We start from the raw sequence: 12,859 nt of genomic DNA, 5'->3' as shown, positions 1-12,859 counted from the left end.
TTAATCTATGGCAAAAAAAAGTATATTTATTGTTTGTTTTGTTTTTGTTTTTTTGCTTTTCTTGTTTTTTCCTTTTTAGAATGCATTAAATATTTATATTAGAACTCAGTCAAATAATGAATACTTTGGAAAGTATCATAGTAGACATTCAGCCTGGCACTCTAAAACACAGGAATATTTTGGACTGGAATTGCTTGGCCAAATGTCAAGGATTTGCATGCACACAAATTATTTAGACACGCCTCAAACATAATCTTGACGTCTATGCATCCCCGGTAGTGTTAAAGCTTGTCTTAAAATTGCCTCTGAACGGTGTTGTTGTTTGCATTGCCTTAATAAAAAAATAAATAGAATACGGTATTACTTCAATTCAATGACGTATGGTCAAAAAAAGGTTAGTGAATGACTCAAATATGAATAAGTCATCATTACGGCTCAGCTGGTTTTCATAAATGTAAAACATAATATTTATACAGGTATATCTGTACCTAATAGGAATTTGGCATGAATCATGCTAATAGTCCAGCATCTTATACATAAATGGCAAACGAAAATAAATAGGGAATATAACATACTCATTGTATTTGTATTGCATAATACAGTCGTGTTTATTATACAATCAAGAGAATATATAACGTGTAACAAAATTGTATATCAAGCCCAGTGGCAATCAAAATGTTTAGAAATAGCCTTCATCTTTCTCTTACAGTGTTCTCGTGCTATGTATTATTACTCATTATGGTTCCATATTGTGATAATCACTGAGGAAGACAGCCAACGTGGCCGTATCAGTCTGTATACCTGGCAGACAGTATACCTGGCGGGGCAGAAGTAGCATTGCGTATCACAATGTTATGACAGCGTCAGCAGAGATAACTTGGTGAATGCATTCTCCTAAATCTGCGTAAATAAAATTAAGCAAACAGCAGTAGATACAATAAACATGTCAGTTTAGGGGGAATAAGTGTTTCTGATAAAGTAAAGTAACCCATGCAGGGTTAATGGCTGTGGGCTACGAGGGGATTCTATTGCTCTGGCTCTATTGAAGTAAGCTTTTGTTCCCATGTACAAATGACCCGAAATGGAAATCAATGGGATCAAACTTTCACAGTCTATCAGATTTTGGCAAACCCTCACTAGCCCTCATAGTAAAAAATCTCGGAGTGTCTGGGAGTAATGGAGCTAGACTGTATGTACCCTCATATGCGTCACTGACCTTAAGTAAAGCAAAGGGAACATCTGAACAATGACGTCTGAAATCTCTCTCTCTCTCTCTCTCTCTCTCTCTCTCTCTCTCTCTCTGTTTTGTAATTTCTGCTCAATTACTGGTATCATCATCATATAATTATTAAAAATAATACATATTTATACATACATACATACACACGTGTCTGAATATATATATATAAATATATTTATATATATATATATATTATATATATATACATACAGTATTTACACAGACATAAACATACACACACACACACACACACACACACACACACACACACACACACACACACACACACACACACACACACACACATATATATATATAATATACACATACATACATACATACATACATACATACACACATACATACATACACTGCTACTGCTGTACTACAAGGCAGAGCTGAGGCAGATGAAATGACGCAGTGATAACTTGCAGCAATATTTTCTGGTTCTCACCATATAGATATTAATCAGGAGATTTCCTGTGTGAGAACTGTGCTAGTTATTTGTTCCCATGCAGAGCACCCAGCCTCCAGTGCATTCCCCTGTGCACATTAGTTACTATATGGCCATAGTGTACTGTGTGTACATCTGAGGCAAGTAGCACTGCAGCGCACTGCGACACACCCTAGTCTACACTATACAAGCCAGAGTAGCGCTGGTGTTTCACATATGGAAGCAATTATATTTTCCAGTAGAATACAATACTCATGCAAGGTACTGTAGACTTAAAGCTCAGTCTAGTATGTGATGAGTAAAGAAACAAAGCCTATGAAAGATAGAACTTCTTAGTTGAATCTTAGTAAATACAAACTTTTGGGATGTGAAGCCGGACAGACTACACTACATTCATTCTCCTTAACCTCCAACTTGATTAACTTTAAATAAAAAGGGCTTAGTATATTCCCTTCCACCACACTGCGCCATGTTGTCCTGGCATAGAGCTAAAGGACTAGTTGCTGGCACATTTTGGCAGACAATGTCCATAGCTAAGAGACAATATAATACTGTACACCGACTCCTGCAATGGGTGGATTACTGTATGTTCTTTATTACAACCCAACATACCCCAGAAACCTTTCCTTCCGTTCCAACTCCAACTCACTACTTTCTATAGATTCATGAACCTTTTAGGTTAGGCATTATCAAACATTTGTTTTAATCTAATAAACACGATACCAGTAACACTAATTCCAACATGCAACCTCCCGTATAATTACTGCTGCCTGACTGGCTACATCAGCTTGTATTAGTCTTAAACTCCAAGATATAACAGTTCAGAATACTAACAGGTAGCACAATTACACATACACATGAAAGAGAATAAAATCCCACTTACTGGAACAGCACAATGTCTGAGTATCTCACTCCTGGCAGATATAAACTACCAAACAGGCACACAGTGACCATACGGCAAAGTCCTTTTTTTTTTTGCAATGTTAAGTTACAGATTAGGATCCATGCAGAGCAATAGCAGCCTACAAATTCCAGTGCCTAAAATTCCATGTACAAGCCTTTGCATGTCATTGGATGGACTGTCTGTCTTTATAAGTCACGTTGCAAGAGTATCACTGGTTAACCCTGTGTGCTGGGGAGAGAAGTGGTGGGAAGATGGATGGATGTGAATTTTCAGCAGCATTTTGTCTAATCTATATATGTTTCCGGTCCTTTATTACCTTTGTATTGCCTCTTAAGCTGCACTTCTTGCTCTAGTTATCACTTTACTGGCACCCAAGACAAGACCCAGTCCCCTCTGTAAGATCCCTCTTACCCCTCCTCCGCTTATACCTCCCATTTATGTCTGTGTGCCCCCTTTTCTCCAAGAGCACACAATCCCTCCCTTTCTTCTCTCTCTGTGTTCCTCCATTGTACTGTTCCTTCTCTTTTCTGGGTTAGATTTCTTTGCAGCTTCTAAGCCACCCTCCTCTGTGTTGTGTTCCTCTTTCTGGCTATTTATTATGACATACATAATCTGTAAGCTGTGCACAGCAGTCTGATGATAGTTACATTTACTTTCTAGCTAAAGTATAGTGCTAACGGAAACGTGTCTGTATAGATAAAGTTCCTGGGTCTCTGAACCGCCCATGCTGTACTGGACTAGGAGATACTGTAAGAGCACACACTCAACCTGACCACATAACTAGTAGCATGTGGAACTGTATAGCAGCTCAATAATGTCTATACTACAGGACTGTGTGTGACACTGACAGCCACCTGATGAATACTATGTGACCTATAATAGCTGCATTGTACAGGCATGAAATATATTCTCTTTTAAACCTAATACAAGGGTGTGGAGAACTTGGACAACTTGTGGCAGGCCAGCTATTGGGGAACTACAAGACCCAGCATATCCTGCTAGGCAGTCTGTAAGACTTTTGTCAAAATTTGGTTGCAATATCTTGAACATCGCCTGGTAAATTATATAGGATAATAGGATACTGACTGAAGCTTTCCATTACATATCAATCGCCATAATAAACCTAAATGACACCTACTCCTTATGTATCCTGCTGTACTTACAGAGCAAGCACAGGCTTGTAACAATAAGCTTCCATTGTCTTACTTGGGTTTGTCAAACCATAGACAACTGTTCACTCCCTAGTGCTGAAACATTTGTATCGATACTGTAATGCTTCACACTGAAACCTATCAAGGACTTGTGTTTTTCTGCAACATAAGTCATTTTAGACTCCTACGTCCTTTCTATGTATACTCAGCTAAACATTGCATAAAAGCGATCTAATCTGCTATGCAATCATTCCCATCAATGCCAATTACACTACAAGCCCTGCATAAGCAGAAAACTTCTTCTCCAGTGATCGCTGTCTCCATGTTCCCTGCCTGCACAGTAGTTCCAGGAAGCTCAGTATTGAAATGATGTGCAAATAAGCAGAGGACAAGTGTGCTGGCAGGGAGGGAGTTGGAAGGAGCTCATCTCTGTGTAGTTCTTGTGAGTTTGTACAATCAATACGTATATAATGTTTATAGGTTCGTTCTCAAATGATTAATCACTTCAGATTGCAGCTTTCGTGTTTGATGATTTATTGTTATACCCCTCTAACTAAGGTTGGGTCACCTTATGTTATTACAAGGTGTATAGTAATAACATGACAGGACCTTGCTTGCAGTGGGAAATTATGAGAGATCTGCTTTGTTGTGCCATCAACGTTAGAAGTAAGATAAGGGAGCATTCATGGATGTGTGAGCAGGATGTGTAGGAGGTAAGGTTAGTATGTTCTTCTGTCAGACATACATTAGTGCTTTTGTGGAGGTATATATCCCAAAATGGACACTATAGTAGAAGCTTATAGAAGCATAACCATTTGTTCTTTGTATAGGTCTTAAAGAGTAAGTGCAGCGAACCATCACTTTGCTTCTAAATGTAGAGTGGATGTAATACTTAGATGTTCCTACATTACATATGTTAAAGGCACCTTCCCCTTACTTTGTGCTTGGTGGAACTCTTCCTACTTTTACTTACTATGTTGATTAGAATGTAAGATAATAAAAGCAGGCTTTTATTATAGCTATACTAATATAATAAGAACATTGTGTCAAGCTGTCTGTTCCAAAGTGGTGCAAAAACTACTGAACCGATCATTTTGTAGTGGAAACCACTAGAACTAACCTGCACTTTGTTTCATATCAATCAGTCAATTTAAAGATGAACAATAACAAAAATAAAATTGATTGACATCATCAATGCAAGAGATAGATGTGTCTCCATGTGCACAGACAGTAATGGGGTGGTGGGGGGAGAGGTGCATTGGGCCCGCATTCACTTGAATGGAATAGGCTACATAGCAGTCTGTGCACAGGGCACACAGTGACATTGGTGTGAGTGGTGGGTGAATAGGATAGGCTACATAGCAGTCTGTGCACAGGGCACACAGTGACATTGGTGTGAGTGGTGAGTGATTAGGATAAGCTACATAGCAGTCTGTGCATAGGGCATACAGTGACATTGGTGTCAGTGGTGGGTGATTAGGATAAGCTACATAGCAGTCTGTGCGCAGGGCACACAGTGACATTGGTGTGAGTTGTGGGTGATTGGGATAGTCTACATAGCAGTCTGTGCACAGGGCACACAGTGACATTGGTGTCAGTGGTGGATGATTAGGATAAGCTACATAGCAGTCTGTGCACAGGGCACACAGTGACATTGGTGTGAGTGGTGTGTGATTAGGATAGGATAGGCTACATAGCAGTCTGTGCACAGGGCACACAGTGACATTGATGTGAGTGGTGGGTGAATAGGATAAGCTACATAGCAGTCTGTGCACAGGGCACACGGTGACATTGGTGTGAGTGGTGGGTGAGGCCCTGATGCCACCAGTCTGTATAGCGCAAAGCAACTCAAATATAATGTTGGCAGAAGTGATTTAATTGCCAGTTTGTGGGTGTGTGTGTATATATATATATATATATATAATTATATATATGTGTGTGTGTATATATATATATATATATATAATTATATATATATATATATATATATATATATAAAACCATTATCAATACAGCCCAAATGAAAGACTACAGTGATTGCACTGTGCAGTCATAGCCCACAATGCTCTGTCTACTTTCCTGCATTGATGGTTTAGGCATTACATAAATTAGCTATTGCTGGCGAAATGTCCTGTGTCATATGACACTGATCTTATCTAGCCTTTCAGTGCCACTCAGGTATCTATTTATCATTCTAATTTATTCCGTAAATCATGTGGAAGCTATCAGAACTTTTACTTAAGCTAGAACGCAGATCATGTATTTAAGCTGGAACGCAAACCAAAGATATCTCCAATGATGTGTCTATAGTGCGTCTATGTTAGCAGACGGCGGATTTGCACCACAGCCGGTGGGCATCTCAAAAGGATGCCCATCTGGTGCAGCATGAGAATAAAGACTCAGTAGCGGCTATGACAAAAGTTTAAAGCATATTTCCTTTATGACAAAGCACAAGCGAGTAATATGTTGCTTACATTAAACAGCACACTATGCATATTTTATATGAAGCTTATTAAGTAACTCATAAGTGGTGCAATATAGCTGCTAATTCTCAGTATTAAATGATGATGTCACTACTCCATTATTATTATGCAGTTTATTATATTAGCTCTTATTGTCCGCTCATAACTGTATACATAACTCCCATTTCTAGCAATAAGTTCAGCAGATTACTACATTATTAATATCACTCATGTATTTCAAAACCAATGCATAGAGTAAGTAGTACAAATAATTAGCTCATTAAAGCATTTACACTGTTTCAAAATGATCCCTTGCACTTTAGGTAATTTTGCATGTAGAAAGCAGATGTTTTGTGCCATTAGCATTGATAAGAACTCACTTACAAGAACTGTACATAACATACACACACACACCCCTCACCCACCTCGCTCCCTCCCCTTTCTCACCACCATTTCTTACCACACAGGAAATAGTGTGAAGAAGCTGACAAAATGTGTCTATTTCACTCTAATACATACGTAACTTGTTGTAGAGCAAGCAGCATCCTGTCATGTAACAGTTTCTTTTCTATTTTTCATTTGAAGTAATGGAGTTGATTTGGCAAAGTTTTATTAGCACAGCCAGACTGCAACAATGAGGGTAATGATCTGTTCACATTTTCTGTGTTATGAATAAAGACGTCTGTATGGGAACATGCAGATAATTATTGTTTTGGGAAGAAAAGACAAAACAAGCCACAGTTTTATGAATGCTTTAAGTCTCTGCACCTGACTTGTGTCATAAATGAAAAGTTAGTTGTAATACTACGTACCACAGGAAGATGTAGAATTTCAATGTTCAATTCTGACCGAAAAAGTAAAAATTATTATAAAGACTAAAGGTGCCCACACATATAGCGATATTTTACACGATCTGGCCTATTCCGACGCATTGGAACGACAGATCATGTAAAATATGCCAAATCGTGAGGAAATCGTGAGTCCCCACTCACGATCATGATGCGATGTGCGTCCCGGCTGGTCGCACATCGCAGCTTCAGATCTGCCGTGCAGTAGGGCAGATCTGACAATCTAGGATGCCATGCACTGTGAAAGTCTGGATGCAGGAGATATTGTTTGAAGATTGGACACCAAATTGTGTGCAGATCGTGTGGCGATCGTGTGCAGAGCTGCCGGGGAGAGATTCAAGGGAAATCGTACACAAATCGTACACATCGGCTGATCGTGGGCAGATCAGTATGTATGTGGGCACCACTAGAAGAAGAAACACCTTTGTGACTATCAACCTTATTTACAGTTGGGAAAAAAATAAGCATTGTGCATCTCCTCCTCATGCAAATAACCAGAGTAGATATGAGACAGGTGGATGCAGCTTCACTTCATCCACCTACAAATACAGGGCCTGATTCAGACACGCTCGCGAGCGCACGGCGCTCGCAAGAGGGTCAGTGGTCCCCCGCTGCGCATGCACACACCGGAGCTGGCTCCGGCATGCGCATGTGCGAGCCCCGGAGCGAGAGAGAAATTCTCTCGCTCCGGGACTCACTACAAAAGGGACGCCTGTCGATGTTGATCGACAGCTCACCCCGTTTTGTAGGCAGGGCGGGGGGGTGGCTACACAAACGGAGGAATTCCCGGAAGGGAAGCCTGCCGTTTGTGGGCGGCCCTACTGTCATCACTCGTGATGTCAGTAGGTGGACATCCTGTTTTATTAGAGCAGGAAGCTCACTGGGGCTTGCGGCACGAGACCCTACCACAAGGGTCTCCACGCAAGCCCGATGGTCGCGATGGTCTTGACCATCGTGACCATCACCTGGCCTCTCGCATAAGCTGTGGGTGGTCACCCACAGCTATGCGAGCGCCCAGGAGGCCATCTTTAAAAAAAAAGGGACGCCCTGATTCTGAGCGAGCGCTCTCAAAGAGCGTCCGGCTCTGAATCAGGCCCACAGTACACAATTCATACACATTACACTAAGTGGCTGGAAAGTGTAGATATATTTTTAAAGTTTATTAATAAACATTAAACATATCAGCATCCCTCCCTTTCCCTTTCCAGAGTAGGAAACATACTTCAGTTTTGTTAAATCTGAGTGTTCAGTATACTGTAATCTTGCTGTTATATCACAGCCACAGCAGTTATACAACATTTACATAATTGGGTGTGTTTTAGATGTGTTTGGCGAATCAGACATGACCCACAGCCATCATCAACAACATCTCACAACTTGCACCAGGGTTTAATTAACCGCAAGTCATGTCCCTCCAAACAGGCACATTTGCATTGGCCATCATAGAAGCATTTTGTTTCAACATGCCCTTATATTTCTCCTCCAACCCTGGCCCAGCCTACTTGGGACATGGAGCCATAAGTGTCAAATGCTGATGAGTCACCAGAGCAATGGACATACATATGCAATAAAAAAAGAGCAAATAGCAGGGAAGTTTCAGGGAAAAACGTTACAACTTGCGTTTATCTCCAACTCTGAATGAGGTGCTACAGAATATGCAAATAAGCATTTCTAGCTCAGTATGTTACTTGTTTTTGTTATTTTGAGAATTATACATGCAAGTAATGAGACAGTACCCATACAGATAGACCCTGTTTCCCTTATTAGAGCTCATCAGTTTAGGGAAGGATTCATAAAATATATGGTCCTATTTATCACAATCTGCATTAAAACTGTGGATGTGATTAAATATTTTGCCTAAATTTACAATGTGAAAATGGAAATGTTCATCCAAATTTACCAGTATGATCTTACTAGGGCTCCGGTCAGAGCCCATCCCAGTGAAGAGCTGTAAGCAGATACTTAGACTTATACTTTGTGGTTACCCCTAGAAAACAGACATTTCCTGCTATTTCAGTTTCGTAAATATGCCCCATAGAGACAAAATTGCTCCAAACTGATGAGTCCTATACAGAGAGAAACATTTTGGGCCTGATTCAGAGCCGGACGCAATTAGCGCTCGCTCGTCCAGAAAATAGGGGTGGCTATTCAAATCAACCGTTCTTTCTTTGCGGTCTGTTCACGCCTCCAGGTCTGAACGTGCGAACAAAACTTGCGGTCTTTTTTTAAAAAAATACGCCCCCTGGCCGCTCGCATCCTACGTCATGTCCGCTATTTATTAGATTAATTGAGTACATCGACCAGCGTATGAACTGCTCGCTATTCTTGTGGTTGGTTTTTCCTACCACAATCTTGCGAGCAGTTCTGACTATAAAATAACCCAGTGACGTGGTCAGTGACGCTGCTGTATTAATTATGCACACCCATAAAACGCCCGTTTTGACCTTTAAGCACGCCTGCGTTCTGATCTCCACTCCCCGTTTTCAAGCACCTTCCCCTGTTACCACCCACATACGCCTCCTCCTGTCACTCAAAATAGCAGGCATTCGCTATTTAGCGAACAAACGATTTTCGGCCGCACTGACTGGTTCGCGTATGCGTATTTAAATCCGTACGCATGCGCAGTTGGGCAAACATCGCTCGGAACGAACGAGCGGCCGTTTACGAGCGGCTCTGAATCAGGCCCTTTATCCATAGCTTGGATTCTGCAGCAACACCAGCTCATTTCATTCTCAGAACACCGAGTGAATACTCAGGAATTACAGCTCCTTATTTACATACTTCATACTGACTGGGCACTAGACATGTCTGTGAAAGTATAGAGACATCAGATGTTTAAGCTGTAATTAATTTTTCTCCTTCAAGCTTTAAGTACACAGCACTGAGGTCGTGGGTTCGATTACCACCATGGCCCTAACTGTGTGGAGTTTGTATATTCTCCCTGTGCTTGCGCAGGTTTCCTCCGGGTGCTCCAGTTTCCTCCGACACTCCAAAAATATACTGGTAGGTTAATTGGCTCCCAACAAAATTAACCCTAGTATATATGTGTGAGCATGTGATAGTGAATATAGATAGTAAGCTCCACTGGGGCAGGGACTGATGTGAATGGGCAAATATACTATGTACAGCGCTGCGGAATATGTGTGCACTATATCAATAACTGGTAATAAACATATTTCTATAAAGAAATGTCAGCATCCTGCTGCTTGCATTGTGTTCTTGTCCAGCTCCTCTTAGTACACCCCCCTAGAGGTGTCTTTGGAGGAATCTGTATGTATTACCGCCGGACCTAAGCCCAGCCGATGAACTCCAGATGCCGGAAGGCCGGCAGATGAAGATCCCGACTAAGGTAAGTAAGCACCCTAATGCAACCGTGGGCCAAAGTGTCCTGCAGGTGGTCGGGCACACTCAGGCACCGCCGCAGGACTGCTTTGCTAAGCAGAGTGGTGCTGGTGAAGCTGAATGGATGCCGTGTGCATGCACGTGGCATCCATTTAGTGCAGGGAGGCAGCTGGGGGCAGCCCAGCTGCTAACGGAGTGCTGGCTCGCCCCCAGCATGACATAAAATGGGAGGTGTGGCATATGGACACGCCCTCTAAATTACGCATTTTAGGGGCGTAGTCTATGGAAATTAGACAATGTCCCCCTTTCGACCATGCATGGCTACGCCTTGCATTTGAAGGCAGGGGGCACCAGACAATATTCGAACAGGGCACTACTCCACCTGAAGCCGGCCCTGCCCATGCGTATAACGAAACGCATTTGCAACTGCCAGTTTTTTCTTTCTAAGCACATTAAGGGGCATTCAGTCAGAAATGGAGGGATCACAGGAAATATCGGAGATAACTGTTGTGGTCTCTCCTTCATACATTTGGGGGATCATTAAATGGGTGTTCTCAGGGAATATCCCATAAATATTATTTAATAAATAGACCTCTTTGCCTTACATTAAATCATTTCAACACACATACAAAAATGCTATGATTCACTAAATGAAAGGGGTGATAATAAAGTGGCAGGAGGTTGTCCCATGATCTGACCGTTTGCAGAGGCATCTCTATAGGCCAAAATGTAGATGTGCTCTTTGATATGTGCTATGAGGACCACTGCTGTAAATCCAATGTGATTTGCAGAGCACGGCCAGTCCATGGTCAGGTGTGTGTCGGAATTTGCACTCTTCCTCTCCATTACTTCAGATCCTGATCACTGTTACTTTTCTGGAATGACTTGCAAATATCAAAAATTCTATGCTTGCAACTTGCGGTGTTACATTACTTACATCAGAGATAAGAAACCTGCAACTATTCAGCTGTTGTGAAACTGTAAATAAACAAGAAGTCAATACTTTATATAAAACTCAATTTATTCTTGTATACGGTGGAATTATAACTTAATAGCCAGCTCTCCATCTGTTCAAAGTGTACTAGATTGGAAAAAAAACAAAGACAAAGAAAAGGAATGTGTAAGTGTTATATCGGTGTTTGCTTCTGTAAGAAATGAGGCAGTTGCCAAGGGGGTCCCATCAGAATGCCGCCGCCAGCAACCCGAAGGTTTCAATATTTCGACGTCAGCATCCCGACCGCCGGCATCCCGAAGGTAAGTATGCAGATTATGGTTAGGGTTAGGCCAGGCATGGGGGGGTTAGGTTAAGGGACCTGCCGAAGTGGGTTAGGGTTAGGCACTGACCGGGGAGGGTTAGGCTGCAGGGAGGGGGGGTTAGGCACCAACGGGGGAGGTTAGGGTTAGGCACCACCCAGGGAGGGTTAGGCTTAGGGTGCGGGAAGAGGGGGTTAGGTTTAGACACCACTGGGGGGAGGTTATGGATAGGCACCACCAGGGGAGGCTTAGGATTAGGGGTGGAGGGAAGGAGGGTTAAGCTACTTTCAGGCCCCTGTCAGGTTCTTCAACATTGGTATGCCGCTGTCGGTCTTCTGACCGCCGGTAAATCATATTGATTCTGCCAATGGGATTGTGCTCATTTAGATATGAGATATGTAGCAAGCAGCAAAACCTTCTAAAGTAGACAAGTGCAGGTGTTCCTATAGCAACAAATTAGATACTAGTTATCATATTATAGAATGTGCTAGACAAATGATAGCTAGAATTTCATTGGTTGCAACATTGTCACTTGTCCTCTTTAAAAGGTTTGATAAATCTCCCCAGCATTAATATTCTGTAAGTATCAAGAATAATTGGTAAGAACTTTTTCCTCAGCAACTACATATTGTGTACCATACAGCATGTTACTTTCATTTCTGTTTTCATTGTTACTAGCTATAAGCACAATTGAAGGGATTTGTAACTCGCAAGATGAGTCTATGCTGATTTCAATATTCACCCAGTATCATATTTTAGGGGGGAGGGTTAGGGTGCGGGGAGGGGGAGGTTAGGTTTAGGCACTAGGGGGGTAGGTTAGGTTCAGGCACTGTGGAGCAGGGCTGCCATCAGAATTTGTGGGGCCCAGTACTGACAAAATAGGCAGGGCCCCCCAGGAGATGGGACAGAGGTGGGCGGAGCTACACCGTGGGGTGGGGGGGACATCAATTGCTGCGCAAACCAGCTTAAAAATTGCTGTAAATTCACACACACAAACCAGAATATATATATATATATATATATATATATATGGAAATCATCATCGATTCTAATGTATGTATGTATATATTTATGTATATATATATATATATGTATATATATACTAGACCGACATAATATACACTGCTGAAGAAGCTGTATCCACATAAAAAGCCAGGAGGAAGGGTAAGTGTAGTACATAGGTCAGGGTAGGCTGGCTGGACTG

The 12,859-nt window shown here is 41.7% G+C and overlaps 1 protein-coding gene across 2 annotated transcripts in view; it reads right to left on the bottom strand.

Moving 5' to 3' along the window:
- LOC148481323 (transient receptor potential cation channel subfamily V member 1-like) overlaps positions 1 to 3,004 on the bottom strand; it is a 94,673-nt gene extending 91,669 nt beyond the window's left edge. The window contains exon 1 of one of the 2 annotated variants that reach the window (XM_088453656.1): positions 2,915 to 3,004. The gene's annotated coding sequence lies outside the window, so the exon portion shown is untranslated. Of the gene's footprint in view, positions 1 to 2,577; positions 2,891 to 2,914 lie in introns of those variants that run through there. The other variant, XM_088453655.1, reaches the window with a different exon arrangement.
- Positions 3,005 to 12,859: the final 9,855 nt, after the last annotated feature.

This window comes from Taudactylus pleione, unplaced genomic scaffold (assembly GCF_031769625.1).
Source record: "Taudactylus pleione unplaced genomic scaffold, aTauple2 ptg000585l, whole genome shotgun sequence".
Classification (NCBI taxonomy): Eukaryota; Metazoa; Chordata; class Amphibia; order Anura; family Myobatrachidae; genus Taudactylus; species Taudactylus pleione.
This window is presented reverse-complemented; position numbering and strand designations above follow the sequence as displayed.